General features: G+C 46.8%; 1 protein-coding gene across 1 annotated transcript in view; it reads right to left on the bottom strand.

Annotated features, from left to right (window-relative positions):
- XPO1 (exportin 1) overlaps positions 1 to 4,069 on the bottom strand; it is a 108,904-nt gene extending 104,835 nt beyond the window's left edge. Inside the window, exon 1 of the mRNA XM_068128363.2 lies at positions 3,633 to 4,069. The gene's annotated coding sequence lies outside the window, so the exon portion shown is untranslated. The remainder of the gene's footprint in view (positions 1 to 3,632) is intronic.
- Positions 4,070 to 15,741: the final 11,672 nt, after the last annotated feature.

Below are 15,741 nucleotides of genomic sequence, written 5' to 3'. Positions count from 1 at the left end.
GCAAGCCACCCACCATGTATGATTCCAGGCATGCAAGCCGCCCACCATGTACGACTCCAGGCATGCAAGCCACCCACCATGTATGACTCCAGGCATGCAAGCCAGCACGCACGCATCCTCATGCACGCACGTCCAAGCCAGCATGCATGCATCCTCATGCACGCACGTCCAAGCCAGCACGCACGTCCAAGCCAGCACGCACGCACGTCCAAGCCAGCACGCACGCATGTCCAAGCCAGCACGCACGCATGTCCAAGCCAGCACGCACGCACGTCCAAGCCAGCACGCACGCATGTCCAAGCCAGCACGCACGCATCCTCATGCACGCACGTCCAAGCCAGCACGTATGCATCCTCATGCACGCACGTCCAAGCCAGCACGCACGCATCCTCATGCACGCATGTCCACGCCAGCACGCACGCATCCTCATGCACGCATGTCCAAGCCAGCACGCACGCATCCTCATGCACGCACGTCCAAGTCAGTATGCACGCATCCTCATGTATGCACGTCCAAGCCAGCACGCACGCACGTCCAAGCCAGCACGCACGCATGTCCAAGCCAACACGCACGCACGTCCAAGCCAGCACGCACGCACGTCCAAGCCAGCACGCACGCATGTCCAAGCCAGCATGCACGCATCCTCATGTACGCAGGCATCCTCATGCACGCACGTCCAAGCCAGCACGCAAGTCCAAGCCAACACGCACACATCCTCATGCACGCATGTCCAAGCCAGCACGCACGCATCCTCATGCACGCATGTCCAAGCCAGCACGCACGCATCCTCATGCACGCACGTCCAAGCCAGCACGTATGCATCCTCATGCACGCACGTCCAAGCCAGCACGCACGCATCCTCATGCACGCACGTCCAAGCCAGCACGCACGCATCCTCATGCACGCACGTCCAAGGCAGCACGCACGCATCCTCATGCACGCACGTCCAAGCCAGCACGCACGCATCCTCATGCACGCACGTCCAAGCCAGCACGCATGCATCCTCATGCACGCATGTCCAAGCTAGCATGCACGCACGTCCAAGCCAGCACGCACGAATAACACGCATCTCCATGCATGGATGCACGCACACGCTCAACTTCCTCAAGACAGCATGCACGCTCATCCCCGTGAACCAATCCATACACGCCTCATCCTCGTGAGCCAATCCATGCACGCCTAATCCCCGTGAACCAATCCATGCACTCCTCATCCCCGTGAACCAATCCATGCACGCTCATCCCCGTGAGCCAATCCATGCACGCTCATCCCCGTGAGCCAATCCATGCACGCTCATCCCCGTGAGCCAATCCATGTACGCTCATCCCCGTGAGCCAATCCATGCACGCTCATCCCCGTGAGCCAATCCATGCACGCTCATCCCCGAGCCAATCCATGCACGCCTCATCCCCGTGAGCCAATATATGCACCCCTCATACTCATGAGCCAATCCATGCAAGCTCATCCCCATAAGCCAATCCATGCATGCTCATCCCTGTGAGCCAATCCATGCACGCTCATCCCCGTGAGCCAATCCATGCACGCCTCATCCCCATGAGCCAATCGATGCACCACTCATCCTCATGAGCCAATCCATGCACGCTCATCCCCGTGAGCCAATCCATGCACGCTCATCCCAGTGAGCCAATCTATGCACCCCTCATACTCATGAGCCAATCCATGCAAGCTCATCCCCATAAGCCAATCCATGCATGCTCATCCCCATGAGCCAATCCATGCACGCTCATCCCCGTGAGCCAATCCATGCACGCTCATCCCAGTGAGCCAATCTATGCACCCCTCATACTCATGAGCCAATCCATGCAAGCTCATCCCCATAAGCCAATCCATGCATGCTCATCCCCATGAGCCAATCCATGCACGCTCATCCCCATGAGCCAATCCATGCAAGCTCATCCCCATGAGCCAATCCATGCATGCTCATCCCCATGAGCCAATCCATGCAAGCTCATACTCATGAGCCAATCCATGCAAGCTCATCCCCATAAGCCAATCCATGCAAGCTCATCCTCATGAGCCAATCCATGCACGCTCATCCCCGTGAGCCAATCCATGCACGCCTCATCCCCGTGAGCCAATCCATGCACGCTCATCCCCGTGAGCCAATCCATGCACGCCTCATCCCCGTGAGCCAATCCATGCACGCCTCATCCCCGTGAGCCAATCTATGCACCCCTCACCCCCGTGAGCCAATCCATGCACGCCTCATCCCCGTGAGCCAATCTATGCACCCCTCATACTCATGAGCCAATCCATGCATGCTCATCCCCATGAGCCAATCCATGCATGCACAGCACGTCTTCCCCATCCGCCTCAAATTTGCTCCAAAATGATTTTCTTGTCCTAAACTCCGAAACCTTCACAATGAAAATCCTTATATTTCTCATCCAAGACGATACAACCACTTCCTATCGGGGTTCATTTAGTATTTACAACATCAAATGTTCAAATATCATTCAAACTTTTGAACGTGGCGGTTTCTTCGTGGTTAATCTGAGGTTTGTCTTTTTCACTTCCCGCGTGTTGTGTGCCGGGCCGACAGGGGTTGGATATGACGACCCTAATAAGAGGGTCGTTATAAGTGCGACTCTAATAAGAGGGTCGTTAGAGGTGCGACTCTAATAAGAGGGTCGTTACAGGTGCGACCCTAATAAGAGGGTCGTTAGAGGTGCGACCCTAATAGGGTCGTTAGAGGTGCGACCCTAATGTAATAAGAGGGTCGTTAGAAGTGCGACTCTAATAAGAGGGTCGTTTGAGGTGCGACCCTAATAAGAGGGTTGTTAGAGGTGCGACCCTAATAAGAGGGTTGTTAGAGGTGCGACTCTAATAAGAGGGTTGTTGGAGGTGTGACCCTAAATAAGAGGGTTGTTAGAGGTGTGACCCTAAATAAGAGGGTTGTTAGAGGTGTGACCCTAAATAAGAGGGTTGTTGGAGGTGTGACCCTAAATAAGAGGGTTGTTAGAGGTGTGACCCTAAATAAGAGGGTTGTTAGAGGTGTGACCCTAAATAAGAGGGTTGTTAGAGGTGTGACCCTAAATAAGAGGGTTGTTAGAGGTGCGACCCTAATAAGAGGGTTGTTGGAGGTGCGACCCTAATAAGAGGGTTGTTGGAGGTGCGACCCTACTAAGAGGGTTGTTAGAGGTGCGACCCTAATAAGAGGGTTGTTGGAGGTGCGACCCTAATAAGAGGGTTGTTGGAGGTGCGACCCTAATAAGAGGGTTGTTGAGGTGTGACCCTAATAAGAGGGTTGTTGAGGTGCGACCCTAATATTAATATAATAAGAGGGTCGTTAGAGGCCCGACCCTATTAAGAGGGTCGTTAGAAGCCCGACCCTATTAAGAGGGTCGTTAGAGGCCCGACCCTATTAAGAGGGTCGTTAGAGGCCCGACCCTATTAAGAGGGTCGTTAGAGGCCCGACCCTAATAAGAGGGTCTTCAAAGGCGTGACCCTAATAAGAGGGTCGTTAGAGGCCCGACCCTATTAAGAGGGTCGTTTGAGGCGCGACCCCAATAAGAGGGTCTTCAAAGGCGCGACCACTCAGGGTAAGGGCACGCATCACACGCTGGTTGTTGTGGTAGTTGTTAGCTCACTCACGTGAAGGCCTCACTCACCTCAAGCGGTCCGTCGAATAAACCCGAACAGCGAGCCAGACCGAACTTTCACTACCGCAACCGCTGCAACCACCACCACCGCCACCTCGTCGTCGTCCCCTCGTTCTTTGCCGCGTCCTCCACGTGCCTTGAGGTTTGAGGCGACCTATGATGCGCCACACCAAGGGCTCCGCTTCATCCAGCAGCAGCCCGGGCAGCGAACGCCAATGGTAAACACAATCCCGTAAGGCGACAGAACTCCGACCTTCTACCACAACGTTGGGAATAATAAAGGGTCGTGGGGCCACGTATCGGAGCCTTGTGGACCGTGTCTGCAGCGTCGGACGCGTTCGAGTTGCGTGGACAGACCGAGCGATGATTCTCTTGAGCGCCAAACTCCCGAACCGGTTGCAACCAGTTCAGGCCGGAGAGGCCGCGAACGCGCGCACTGCTGCAGCGAAGCCGCGTGTTCGGATCAAGCACAACAACAACAATAACAACAACAATGAACATCTGCTCTCACAACCACATTCTGCACTCTGCACTCTTAAATCCACCACACAACCACACTGTGCACTCTTTATCCGTCACACAATCACATTCTTAAATCCACCACACAACCACACTGTACACTTAATCCGTCACACAACCACATTCTTAATCCACTACACAACCACACTGTGCACTCTAAATCCGTCACACAACCACATTCTTAAATCCACCACACAACCACACTGTGCACTCTTTATCTGTCACACAACCACATTCTTAAATCCACCACACAACCACACTGTACACTTAATCCGTCACACAACCACATTCTTAAATCCACCACACAACCACATTCTTACATCAACCACACAACCACACTGTGCACTCTTAATCCGTCACACAACCACATTCTTAAATCCACCACACAACCACACTGTACACTTAATCCGTCACACAACCACATTCTTAATCCACTACACAACCACACTGTGCACTCTAAATCCGTCACACAACCACATTCTTAAATCCACCACACAACCACATTCTTACATTAACCACACAACCACACTGTGCACTCTTAATCCGTCACACAACCACATTCTTAAATCCACCACACAACCACATTCTTACATCAACCACACAACCACACTGTGCACTCTAAATCCGTCACACAACCACATTATTAAATCCACCACACAACCACATTCTTACATCAACCACACAACCACACTGTGCACTCTAAATCCGTCACACAACCACATTCTTAAATCCACCACACAACCACATTCTTACATCAACCACATACCCACACTGTGCACTCTTAATCCGTCACACAACCACATTCTTAAATCCACCACCCTCTGCATTCTTAAATCCACCACACAACCACACTGTGCGCTCTTAATCCACCACATAACCACATTCTTAAATCCACCACACAACCACACTGTGCGCTCTTAATCCACCACACAACCACACTCTTAAATCCACCACACTTTGCACTCTTAAATCCACAACACATCCACATTCTTAATCTACCACACAACCACACTCTGCACTCTTAAATCCACCACACAACCACACTCTTAAATCCACCACACAACCACATTCTTAAATCCACCACACAACCACGCTCTGCACTCTTAAATCCATCACACAACCACATTCTTAAACCACCATACATCGTGCTTTTAATCTGTCACACAACCACATTCTTAAATCAACCCCACTCTGCACTCTTAAATCCATCACACAACCACATTCTTAAATCAACCCCACTCTGCACTCTTAAATCCATCACACAACCACATTCTTAAATCAACCCCACTCTGCACTCTTAAATCCATCACACAACCACATTCTTAAACCACCATACATCGTGCTTTTAATCTGTCACACAACCACATTCTTAAATCAACCCCACTCTGCACTCTTAAATCCACCACACAACCACATTCTTAATCCACCACAAACCACACATAAATCCACCACACAACCACACTTCACGGTTTTAATCTGTCACACAACCACATTCTTAAATCCACCACACAACCACACTCTTAAATCCACCACACAACCACACTTCGCGCTTTTAATCCGTCACACAACCACATTCTTAAATCAACCCCACTCTACACTCCACCACACAACATCCAACTCCACCACATCCACCACAAAACCACATTCTAAAATCCACCACACTCTGAACTCTTAAATCCACCACACAAACACACTCCAAATCCTCAACACAACCACACTCTTAAATCCACCACACAACCACACTCCAAAGCCTCAACACAACCACACTCTTAAATCCATCACACAACCACACACTGCATTCTTAATCCCCTCAACCGCTATTATATTACACTGCACTGTAGGACAATTTAATACGTGTTATAATATCGTCTGTGCTGACAAACCGATCCGTTCATCCACATTTTATTCAAAGTGAAGAGTCCGTCAACCACACAGCCTTTTCCTCCCGCACACCACCACACCGCATCACACACCACCACACCGCATCACACTGCAACGCTTCACACCACCACACCGCATCACACACCACCACACCGCATCACACACCACCACACCGCATCACACACCACTACACCGCATCACACACCACCACACCGCATCACACTGCAACGCTTCACACAACCACACCGCATCACACACCAGTACACCGCATCACACACCACCACACCGCATCACACTGCAACGCTTCACACCACCACACCGCATCACACTGCAACGCTTCACACCACCACACCGCATCACACACCACCACACCGCATCACACACCACCACACTGCAACGCTTCACACCACCACACCGCATCACACTGCAACGCTTCACACCACATGGGACCACACCACATGGGACCACACCACATGGGACCACACCACATTAAAGAGCACCGCATAACAACGCACCGCACTTTATACACACATAGAAACCAAACGTTCGCTTCGCGGCGCTCTCAGGACGCGGACCACCCCGGATCACCTCGGACCACCCAGGACCACCCAGGACCACCTCGGACCACCCTGGATCACACCGGACCACCCCGGACCACACCGGAGCACCTCGGACCACCCTGGATCACCTAGGACCACCCCGGACCACCTTGACCGTGTACGTGGATCGTGGATGCACAAACACTTTGCACAACTATCCCGGAATCCATGTGCGCGTTTGGAAAACCGCGGCCGCGAGAACTCAACGTGATTCGTCAACGGATGTTTATCCGCAATATCATATACAGCCCCTTTAAAAACGCAAAAAACACAAACAACAAAGACGTCGTGCAGAGCCCGACACTTAGGAAATGCTAATTAATATAGCTACCATGGCAACAACAATTTGGCAATTCTGAAAATGTCACCAATCAAGTATTTTACATCATGGAATGTTGTGAATAACAAATTTGGTTGATACATTTTCTAATTGCCGCCAAATAGGTATTTTACATGTTTTGGATGGCATTGACCTTGTCTTTTGACCACATTTTATATACATATACTACCTTCACATATAAATAAGATGTATAAGTTTCAATCTGATATCTTGAAAAATTCCTGAGGTTTGGCAACAATAAAATAACAAAAACATCCCATTGGACGACTTGTGGAGCTTCGGTTTTATTGAAGTTAAAAAGAGGAAGAAGAATCCCCGCGGCTGGTAAAGACGCCAGAATGAATCCCTAAAGTATAAATTGGGAGATTGAGTGAAATTGTACTTCTTCTTCACTTTTTCACCACCCGAGCACAATAAAGGCTGAGGCGATTACAATGATTCTAATTCACACAGTTTTCGATGCACACTCAATAATCACTATATCAAATGGTCATGTAACATGTGGTAAAATTTCAATTTTCTCCGTTGAACTTTTTTTTTTGATGTACACGCAATATGCGCTATATCAAATGGTCATGTAACATGTGGCAAAGTTTCAATATCATCAGTTGAATGGCTTTCAATGTACACTCAATATGCGCAATATCAAATGGTCATGTAACATGTGGTAAAGTTTCAATATCATCAGTTGAATGGCTTTCAATGTACGCTCAATATGCGCAATATCAAATGGTCATGTAACATGTGGTAAAGTTTCAATATCATCAGTTGAATGGCTTTCAATGTACACTCAATATGCGCAATATCAAATGGTCATGTAACATGTGGTAAAGTTTCAATATCATCAATTGAATGGCTTTCAATGTACACTCAATATGCGCAATATCAAATGGTCATGTAACATGTGGTAAAGTTTCAATATCATCAGTTGAATGGCTTTCAATGTACACTCAATATGCGCAATATCAAATGGTCATGTAACATGTGGTAAAGTTTCAATATCATCAGTTGAATGGCTTTCAATGTACGCTCAATATGCGCAATATCAAATGGTCATGTAACATGTGGTAAAGTTTCAATATCATCAGTTGAATGGCTTTCAATGTACGCTCAATATGCGCAATATCAAATGGTCATGTAACATGTGGTAAAGTTTCAATATCATCAGTTGAATGGCTTTCAATGTACGCTCAATATGCGCAATATCAAATGGTCATGTAACATGTGGTAAGGTTTCAATTTCCTCCATTGAACGGTTTTCGATGTACCCTCAATATGCACTAGATCAAATGGTCATGTAACGTGGTAAAATTTTAATTTCCTCCTTTAAACGTTTTTTTTGATGTACACGCAATATGCGCTATATCAAATGGTCAAGTAACATGTGGAAAAGTTTCAATTAACTCCGTTGAAAGGTTTTCGATGTAGGCTCAATATGCGCGATATCAAATAGTCATGTAACATGTGGTAAAGTATCAATTTCCTCTGTTAAACAGTTTTTGATGTAGGCTCAATATGCGCCATATCAAATGGTCATGTAACATGTGGCAAAGTTTCAATATCATCAGTTGAATGGCTTTCAATGTACGCTCAATATGCGCAATATCAAATGGTCATGTAACATGTGGTAAAGTTTCAATATCATCAGTTGAATGGCTTTCAATGTACGCTCAATATGCGCAATATCAAATGGTCATGTAACATGTGGTAAAGTTTCAATATCATCAGTTGAATGGCTTTCAATGTACGCTCAATATGCGCAATATCAAATGGTCATGTAACATGTGGTAAAGTTTCAATTAACTTCGTCAAACGGTTTTCAATGTAGGCTCAATATGCGTTATATCAAATGGTCATGTAACATGTGGTAAGGTTTCAATTTCCTCCATTGAACGGTTTTCGATGTACCCTCAATATGCACTAGATCAAATGGTCATGTAACGTGGTAAAATTTCAATTTCCTCCTTTAAACGTTTTTTTTTATGTACACGCAATATGCGCTATATCAAATGGTCAAGTAACATGTGGAAAAGTTTCAATTAACTCGGTTGAAAGGTTTTCGATGTAGGCTCAATATGCGCGATATCAAATAGTCATGTAACATGTGGTAAAGTATCAATTTCCTCTGTTAAACAGTTTTTGATGTAGGCTCAATATGCGCCATATCAAATGGTCATGTAACATCTGGTAAATGGTAAAGTTTGAATTTCCTTCTTCAAACGGTTTTTGATGTACGCTCAATATGCGCTATATCAAATGGTCATGTAACGTGTAGTAAAGTTTCAATTTCCTCTGTTGAACGGTTTTTGATGTACCCTCAATATGCACCACATCAAATGCTCATGTAACATGTAGTAAAGTTTAAATTTCTTCCGTTGAACGGTTTTCGATGTCCCCTCAATATGCGCTGTATACAAATGCTCATGCAACATGTGGTCGTTTCAATTTCCTCTATTGAACGGTTTTCCATGTACGCTGAATATGCGCTATATAAAATGGTCATGTAACATGTGGTAAAGTTTCAATTTCCTCGGTTTAACGGTTTTCGATGTACCCTCAATGTGCGCAATATCAAATGGTCATGTAACATGTGGTAAAGTTTCAATTTCCTCCATTGAACGGTTTTTGATGTAGGCTCAATATGCATTATATCAAATGGTCATGTAACATCTGGTAAATGGTAAAGTTTGAATTTCCTTCTTTAAACGGTTTTCGATGTACCCTCAATATGCGCCATATCAAATGCTCATGTAACATGTAGTAAAGTTTCAATTTCCTCCGTTGAACAGTTTTCGATGTTCCCTCAATATGCGCTGTATACAAATGCTCATGCAACATGTGGTAAAGTTTCAATTTCCTCTGTTGAATGGTTTTCGATATTCCCTCAACATGCGCTGATGGAGCTGATTTGTTGATTTGTAATACTCAGTTCCAGAAAGAGGATAATAAGCTTGTTACATACACGTCAGGTGGGTCGACGACAACCGTTGACTACCTGATGGTGCGTAGGCGAGATAGGGGGCACTTCCGGGACACAAAGGTGATCCCGGGGGAGGAGGCTGTTTCACAGCACCACTTGGTTGTCTGCGACATAAGGTTGAAAGGTGCGAGGAGCGCTCGGCGGTGAAGTACCAACCGAGAATGAAGGTGTGGAGGTTGAAAGAGGTGACAGTGAGAGAGGCATTAAAAGAGAGGAGGCTGTTTCACAGCACCACTTTCACAGCACCCGGGGGAGGAGGCTGTTTCACAGCACCACTTGGTTGTCTGCGACATAAGGTTGAAAGGTGCGAGGAGCGCTCGGCGGTGAAGTACCAACCGAGAATGAAGGTGTGGAGGTTGAAAGAGGTGACAGTGAGAGAGGCATTAAAAGAGAGGCTGAGTATGGTAGAGGGTGATGTGGTTGAGCTTGAAAGTGGTCGGATGTCAATGAAAGAAAGTCTGTTGGGAGCCGTTGGTGAGGTATGTGGATGGACAAAAGGACCACCGAGGCACTCGGAAACATGGTGGTGGGATGATGAAGTTGGAAAGAAGATTGACGAGAAGAGGAAGAAGTTCAAGGAGTGGCAGAAGGCGAAGGGTACGGGGGCAGAAAAGAAAGAGCATGAAAGTTATAAGGCAGCCAAGAAGGCTGCAAAGAAAGAGGTAGCAAAGGCGCAGGAGGCAGGTCGGAAAATGTTCGGAGAACGCTTGGATTTGGAAGAGGGTCAGAGAGCGGTATTCAGGATTGCAAAGCAGATAGCGAAAGAGAGGTGTGATGTGATGGGGGTGAGTTGCTTGAAGGATAAAGTGGGACAAATCGTTGTGGACCCAGATGGAATTAAAGGAAGATGGAAGAGATATATGGAAATACTGTTGAATGCAGAGAATGAATGGGATGGCAACATAGAGGGTAACCAAGTTTTAGGACCGGCAGAGAAGATAACCGAGAAGGAAGTTGAGGAAGCGATTAAAGCAATGAAGAGTAGAAAAGCGGAAGGGCCGTCGGGAGTTGTGGGAGATATGTTGAAGGCAGCGGGAAATTGGGGTGTGAAGAGAATGACAGAGATCTGCAATCTGGTGGTGAAAGAAGGCTGCATTCCAGTGGATTAGGAACTGCGTACCCTCGTCCCTTTATACAAGGGGAAAGGTGACCCTCTGGACTGTGGCTCGTATCGAGCGATAAAGTTATTGGAGCATGGAATGAAGGTATTGGAAAGGGTGTTGGAGAGGAGGATAAGGAAGAAAGTGAGAATTGACGAAATGCAGTTTGGATTTATGCCAGGAAGAGGAACGACAGACGCGCTTTTTCTTGTGAGGCAGTTGCAGGAGAAGTACATGGAGTAGAGGAAGAAGTTGTTTCTTGGGTTTGTTGATCTGGAGAAAGCATTCGATAGGGTTCCACGTGAAGTAGTGACATGGGCATTGAGGAAGTTAGGAGTGGAGGAATGGTTGATGAGAGTAGTGATGGCAATGTACGAGAGAGCGCGCATAGCTGTAAGGATGAAGGATGGGAACAGTGGTGAGTTTGAGGTGAAGGTGGGAGTGCATCAGGGGTCGATACTAAGTCCACTACTATTTGTAGCTGTGATGGAGGTGCTGGCTCGGAACGTAAAGGAGGGTTTACCGTGGGAGTTGTTGTATGCAGATGATCTGGTGTTGATTGCAGAAAGTATGGATGGACTGAAGGAGAAGATGAACAAGTGGAAGCAATGTATGGAGACGAAAGGTCTGAAGGTGAATATCGGAAAAACAAAGGTGATGGCAAGTGGTAAAGCATGTGGTGAGGTGGAAAGAACTGGGAAGTGGCCATGTGCTGTGTGCAGGAAGGGTGTCGGAGTGAACTCAATTCAATGTACAATGTGCGCTGAGTGGGTTCATCAAAAATGTAGTGGTCTGAGAGGGTCATTAACCACTAACCAGTGTGGCAGCTACATTCAAGTGTAAGGTGTGCACAGAGGGAGCTGCAGGCGGAGGAAATGTTGAGTTGGATCTTGGAGACGGCGTGAAGCTGGAAGGTGTGAAAACATTTTGTTGCCTAGGAGACATGCTGAATGGAGAAGGTGGATCAGACTCGGCAACGGTTGCTAGAGTGAGATGTGTATGGAAGAAGTTTCGGGAACTGAGTGGCGTGCTGATGAGGAGGGGAGTGTCGTTGAAGCTGAAGGGAAAGGTGTATGCTGCATGTGTGAGAGGTGTTATGATTTATGGGAGCGAGACATGGGTAATGAACGTAGAGCAGCAATGAAGGCTGGAAAGGGTGGAAATGCTGAAAAGGCTGAAAAGGGTGGAAAAGTTTGAATTTCCTTCGTTAAACGGTTTTCCACTGGTGTTGGGCTAGCGGCTCGGGTGCCGGCTTAGGATCCTAGGATCCTGGGTTCGAATCCCGGTCGATCGCTGAATTAACGCCAGGGGGGTTGACTCAGCCTGTCATCCTTCCGAGGTTGGCAAATTGAGTACCAGTTCACTGGTAATTCCCTGTTTGTCGTAAAAGGCGGCAAAAAGGGTTGGCGTCAGGAAGGGCATCCGGCCGTAAAACATTGCTTCAAAAAGGGGACCAAAAAACAACAACAACCACGGTTCCCGAAAAAGGCTAACCCCCGCTTGCGGGGAAAAATGGCCTCTAAAGGTGGGTTTTAAACGGTTTTCCATGTACGCTCAATATGCGCGATATCAAATGGTCATGTAACACGTAGTAAAGTTTCAACTTCCTCCGTTGAACGGTTTTCGATGTTCCCGCAATATGCGTTGTATCAAATGCTCATGCAACATGTGGTAAAGTTTAAATTTCCTCCATTGATCGGTTTTTGATGTACGCTGAATATGCGCTGTATCAAATGCTCATGTAACATGTGGTAAAAAAATTTAAATTTCCTCCGTTGAACGGTTTTCAATGTTCCCTCAATATGCGCTGTATCAAATGCTCATGTAACATGTGGTAAAATTTTAATTTCCTCCGTTGAACGGTTTTTGATGTAGGCTCAATATGCGCTATATCAAATGGTCATGTAACATGTAGTAAAGTTTCAACTTCCTCCGTTGAACGGTTTTCGATGTTCCCTCAATATGCGCTGTATCAAATGCTCATGTAACATCTGGTAAATGATGAAGTTTAAATTTCCTCCATTGAACGGTTTTTGACGTAAGTGTACGCACGCTCTTAACAAAATGCAGACACATAAGTACGCGCCCGATTGCTTAACCCCGCTTGCTTTTCACTTGGCGCACGCGCGAGGTAATAACAATGCCAGCCTTGAACAACAGGTGAGGGAGGATTAATAAATAATAAACTCCGGAATCCCGCAACTCTGGTCTTCCCAGGTTTATCCCTCTAGTTGTCGTGCAGTTGTTGTAGTTTAGAGTGGTGGTTTGTGGGTTATAGCGTGCGTGCTTGGATTGTCCGATTGCCGGTTCGAATCCCGCTTCACCACACTTGGTGGTGTCATGATTAGGGCGTCCACTCTCTCGAACTCTGACCAAGTCACACCATGACACCAAGACCTTTTAAAAATGGTACCGACGTGCTGCTTCCTTGCTTCACGCTCAGTATTTAAAAGGAGAACGGACAAACAACCATGGGTTGGCAATAGTAACACTTTAATGGGACAAGTTCGTTACAACCATGGACGCAACTAGGTTAAAGAAAGGGGCTAATAATCGATTTAGTTGGAACAAAAATTCGTTACTTTGACCACATGTGCAGTGCAGTGGTGCAGTGCAGTGCAGTGGTGCAGTGCAGTGCAGTGGTGCAGTGCAGTGGTGCAGTGCAGTGCCACTGATCTCTATACTAACTGGATTGGAGGCTCGACAAAAAATCAACGCTAATCGGTCCATTCTGTGAGGTCACCGGAAGTAGATTCGTCGCCATATTGGTTCCCCCAGAAAATCTGCGCCCGTTCATTGTCTTTATCAAAAGACAATGCCTGCTATATTTTATAAAATAATTTCATCGAAATTTCAACAAAACATTCGATTCAAATTGACTTTAGACAGCAAGTTGCTGTGAGGAAAGATGCCGTCCTGTACAGCGTATGGATGTACGAACCGGGATGAGCACGGGCAAAGAAGAGAAAAACGATTAACATGTTAATATGTTGGAGAGACATTCGAACTGGCTTTGCCACATCCTCGTCAAATTAGAGCATGGTATAGTGGTGTAGATGGCCAACCAGGCTTCACCAAACCAACATTTGCTGCTCTTGACGCACGGGCTAAGGACAATCAAGCTAAAGGAAAAGAGACTGTGCGCGCTGTGATGTTGGATGAAATGGCCGTACGAAAGCATGTCGAATATGCAAATGGACAATTCCATGGATATGTCGACATTGGGACTGGCAAGTCTGATGACACAACACCAGTAGCCAAAGATGCATTAGTGTTAATGGCAGTATCAGTGGACGAATCATGGAAGATCACCCTTGGCTACTTCCTCATCAATGGAATGAGTGGAGAAGAGTGGGAAAATTTGATCCAGCAGTGTCTTCACAAGCTGCATGATGTAGGTGTTCGTGCAGTCTCACTCACCTGTGATGGACCTTCCTGTCACTTCACAATGATGCGCCATTTGGGAGCAAATGTGAACGTCAATGGCATGGACCCGTCCTTTCCCCATTCAGCTGATAGTACACAGATAATTAATGTAATTCTTGATGTATGCCATATGCTGAAGCTCATTCGTAACTCATTTGCAGATGGAGGACTGTTCAAGACCCACGATGGAAAGACTGTAAGATGGCAGTACATCGAGGAACTCAACAAGCTTCAGGACGCAGAAGGACTGAGACTTGGAAATAAGCTCAGAAACGCCCACATGCAGTGGAAGAAGCAGAAGATGAGAGTTAATCTTGCTGCCCAAGTTTTCAGTGCCGGCGTTGAAGATGCCCTTGAATATTGTAATAGCGAGCTGAAACTGCCTCGGTTCAGAGGTTGTGAAACAACTGTTGAATTTCTCAGGCTTGTAGATAGTGCATTTGATGTTCTTAACAGTCGCAACCCTCTTGCTAATGCTTTCAAGGCACCCATGAGGAAGACGAACAAGGACAGGTGGCAGGGTATCCTTCAACGCACAAGTAAATTCCTTCTTGGTTTGAAAGCTGGCGCTGGGACTCCAATGTATCAAGGGCCGAGGAGGACTGCCTTCATCGGCTTTGTGGCGAGTATGGAAAGCATGAGAAAATTGTTCTCAGAACTTGTAGACAGTGCGGATGCCCCCATGAAGTATCTACTGACGTACAAATTCAGTCAAGACCATCTGGAACTTTTCTTCGCAGCAGTACGTTCATGTGGAGGATTTAACAACAATCCTACGCCTCGTCAATTTCAGTCGACCTCCAAGCGCCTCCTAATGCGACATCATGTAAAAAATGGTACTGGAAACTGTTCCCTCTTAGATCATCACACTGACATTCTTCCAGTTCAGAACATTACACAATCGACAATCAACATTGCACGCAAATATGACATCATCGACAGACAACTATCACAAGATGACCATGACTACGCTGACACGCCAAACTTCGAAACAGTTTCACAATACAAAGAGGCGGCTGTTGGCTACATCACTGGCTAGGTAGTCGCAAGATGAAGAAGAGAATCGACTGCATGTCTTGTGCGATAGCACTTACTACTTCAGATGGTAGTTGCCATAATTTCTTGAGGATGAAAGACCACGGGGTCAGGGGCCTCCAGAAAGCATCAAGCATCATTGCCACATGCTTGGAAACAGAGGAACGTTTTCAACGACGACTGAAGACGACAAATGGGAATCTTCCTCGAGGATCCGGAATTTCAGCTGCAGTATCCA

This window comes from Myxine glutinosa, chromosome 9 (assembly GCF_964187855.1).
Source record: "Myxine glutinosa chromosome 9, kmMyxGlut1.1, whole genome shotgun sequence".
Classification (NCBI taxonomy): domain Eukaryota; kingdom Metazoa; phylum Chordata; class Myxini; order Myxiniformes; family Myxinidae; genus Myxine; species Myxine glutinosa.
The sequence above is the reverse complement of the archived record's forward strand: the minus strand, read 5'-3'. Positions and strand labels throughout refer to the sequence as shown.